Raw genomic sequence first — 3,782 nt, 5'->3', positions numbered from 1 at the left:
TTTATTTTGTTGACACAATGGCACGACTCCCCAACACTGACGCTACATTGTCGCCTAGAAGGCCCTCATTGTCAGCACCAGCCTTCAATTCCCCGAACCAACCACTTTCTTTACTCTCTTCTTCCTCCTTTATTAGTCAAACTCATCCAATTAATTTTACTCTTTACTTAGTACCTTCTTTTTACCATTCTTAATTCCTCCTTTTTTCTCGCTCCACTTCTTTTTAGTCAACTCTTTTATTTTAATTCATTTCATTCCTCCCTTCTCTCTCTTATAAAACAACCCCATTTCACAATCCCCTTTAATTGTATTGCATCCCCCCATCATTTTCACAAAAATCCCAAACCTCTCAAAAAAAATAAAACACCCAATTTTTTTTTTTTTTTTACAAAATTACAAAAAAAATGGATGATGATACATTCTATTACTCTCAAGACACCGATCTTGATTTAAGCTTTACATCCACAACTACAGATCGAACCTTCGGGTCATCAAGTGCGCGAAACAGTTTAGCTCGCAGCAGCTTAACCCTAAGCTTTAACGAGCGTATTTCAACTGGCGCATGTACTACATACACTCACCACCAAAACATTATCCGCCCTCACAGACGGGAAGACCCACACTGGTCAGCTATCCGCGCAGCCACAAACCTCTCACCCGACGGCCGTCTCCATCTCCGCAACCTCAAACTCCTACGCATCCTCGGCACGGGCAATCTAGGCCGTGTCTTCCTATGCCGTATTAGAGATTACCACCATTCTAGCCCAAATTCCCATTTTGCCCTTAAAGTCGTAGATAAAGATTCTTTATCTCCGAAAAAACTTTCACATGTTCAAACCGAAGCTGAGATCTTATCAATGCTAGACCACCCTTTCCTCCCTACGCTTTACGCGCACGTGGAGGTGTCTCATTACACGTGTTTATTGATCGATTATTGCTCGGGTGGAGACCTCCACTCGCTGCTTCGTAAGCAGCCGAGCTACCGATTACCGGCCTCGGCGGTGAAATTTTACGCCGCCGAGGTTTTGGTAGCGTTGGAGTATCTCCACTCGTTAGGGATAGTTTATAGAGATTTAAAGCCGGAGAATATCTTAATTAAGGAAGATGGTCATATTATGTTGTCTGATTTTGATCTTTGTTTTAAATCTGACGTGACGGCCAAGATTGAGAAACTTGAAGGTCAAGTTAATCGGACGGGTGGGATTAAATCTAGGAGGGATAGAAGGTTTGATCGGACGATGGGAGATGAGTTTGTGGCGGAGCCCACTGGAGCATTCTCGAAGTCATGTGTTGGGACCCACGAGTATCTTGCTCCAGAGTTAGTTAGTGGAAACGGTCACGGTAACGGCGTTGATTGGTGGGGTTTCGGGGTATTGATATACGAGTTGTTGTATGGGACCACCCCGTTTAAGGGGGTTAATAAGGAGGCGACTCTAAGGAATATAGCGTCTCCTAGAGACGTGAGATTTGGTTATGTGGAGGAGAGAGATATCGAGGATGATAAGGATATGGCCGCAGCTAAGGATCTTATTGAGAAGTTGTTGGTGAAGGATCCCAGTTTGAGGATGGGTGCTACTAGAGGGGCCGCCGAGATTAAGAAACATCCGTTTTTTAACGGTGTTAAGTGGGCGTTAATTCGGAGTTACCGTCCACCTGAGGTGCGTGGAGGGCTCGTAAGGAAGAGTAAGAGTCACGTGAGCGTGGTCCATAGGAGGAAGAAGTGGTGGTGGCGGAGTTTGAATCATTTGTTAAGGAAAAATAAAGGGTCTAAGGTTTCACATAATAATAGTAGTATCAGTTGTGGTATTGTCAATAATAATTAGTAAAAGTAATATATAATTAAAAATCTTTGATTTGTATTTTACCTTGTTTTATTAGATTTGAGGAAGAGATTGAGGCTTTGTATAAAAAAACAAGTGAGATGTTTGATCAATTTTGTGGATTTTGATACGTACACTTGTATTTTTGAGGTAGTTTAACGAAGATCTTATGTTCATGTATATGATATACAAAAAATTACAGAAATTAATTTTCATAAATGGATCTATATATTCTTTGCTTAATAATTTTTTGTTACATATTCAAGTTGATTAATGCATTATTGAGCGACTGAGCGTCATTTGGCTATTAATATGCATGCTGTGCATTTTTGGATCTAAAATTTTCTATGATTTGTTGTCAATATGCAAGTTGGTCTCATCATTTGCACCATTTTACAGTTGTTTTTACATGTATTAGAGTGGATAACCTTATATTAGCCGATGTAACTCTTTCTAGATTATTAACCATATTTATTTATACAGAAATTATATGAAATTATACATATAATAGCTCGGCTTTTCCCTAAAAAACGATAATATAGAAAGTATATAGTATATCAATATGATATCGTAGACTAAAATCAGTCTATTACATCAAGACGTGTTTAACGATATGGATATATTCAGAGTTGGTCGTTTTAGGTGTAGTTCGGACTTGTCTAGGACGACTAGAGATGGGTTAACACCCACGCCAATTAGGCCATTACAGCCAGTCATTGGAAATTTTGTTGGACAACCGTGCCTGCTTGGTAAGCTGAAGAGTTTGAACAAAATTGAGGTGTTTAGAGCTCCCTTAAATCTTACAGCATTTGTTCATCCTCTTTAGGGGTAATGCCCTAATCTATTATAGCGTAGAAGTATTTAAATCAAGAATATGCTTTAGAATGATGATTAACATATCATAATAGAATTACAATGACAATAATCTAGATTCTTTCAATGATGACAAATTTAATTAGTTGACTTTTCATTTTAAGCACCAACTTCAATTATGCAAAGAAGTTTTGCAATTGAGTTTTTAATTTGTTGAAGTTGAGACATAAAACTAATCTCTCTCAAATCTTTATTAGTAATTACAGATATATTTAGCGACAGTCCCATACCCATATCCATATCCACCACATACCTCCCGGGTACATATCAAATTCATACCCAAACAGCTAGCTAGGTGGATTATAAACCTAAATCCATATACCGGCCTTACTACATAGTACATACCAATATTGCTGAGGCTAATGCATACGCAAGTCACTCTTGGAAATATCATCATTGTAAGTCAAACCTCACAATTGTGATGTATAATCCTTACCACTAGACCAAGTATTACTTGTACTATGTTGCAAAATGACATAAACTATTATTACACACACTATCTCATACTACGGGTTTGCCACATTATAGTCATATGTATACAAGTGTGTAACCATAAGAGATTTAATACCCTTGTCACAAATTAAATTATTCTTACTCTACCTTATATATACCACGTGTTGGCCATTTTGCCACATTATAGTCATATGGATACGCGTATGTATCCACATGAGATTTTATACCTTTGCTGCGAAATAAATTATTGTTAATCTATCTCATATATTACGTAGCAAAATTTCTCCTCTATTATTATTGATTTCATATGAATATGAGTGTGTATTCAATGTATCCTCAAGATACTATCATACTATATACCTTTGCCACGATATAAATCATTGCTAATCTACCTCATGCTACGGGCAAAATTGTGCCGCTTTTATTATGTTCATATGAATAAGGCATGGAAGACGGATTTTTTCAGGATCAATTGATTTCAAGTCTGAGGCATGTCGTTCAAAGAATGTTGCTCCATAACATGAATAAAATGATGCATTTACTTTCTCTGTTACTTAGATGCCAATCAAAAGAAAAGGTTTACCATTTAGCCAACAAGATAAAAGTACCAATTTATTGACCTCCTTACCAACCAAC

General features: G+C 37.5%; 1 pseudogene; it reads left to right on the top strand.

Annotated features, from left to right (window-relative positions):
* Window positions 1–331: 331 nt before the first annotated feature.
* Window positions 332–1,908, top strand: LOC145576661 (serine/threonine-protein kinase WAG1 pseudogene; annotated as a pseudogene).
* Window positions 1,909–3,782: the final 1,874 nt, after the last annotated feature.

The sequence above is a fragment of the Chenopodium album genome, chromosome 13 (genome assembly GCF_948465745.1).
Source record: "Chenopodium album chromosome 13, dcCheAlbu1.1, whole genome shotgun sequence".
Taxonomy (NCBI): Eukaryota; Viridiplantae; Streptophyta; class Magnoliopsida; order Caryophyllales; family Amaranthaceae; genus Chenopodium; species Chenopodium album.
The sequence above is the reverse complement of the archived record's forward strand: the minus strand, read 5'-3'. Positions and strand labels throughout refer to the sequence as shown.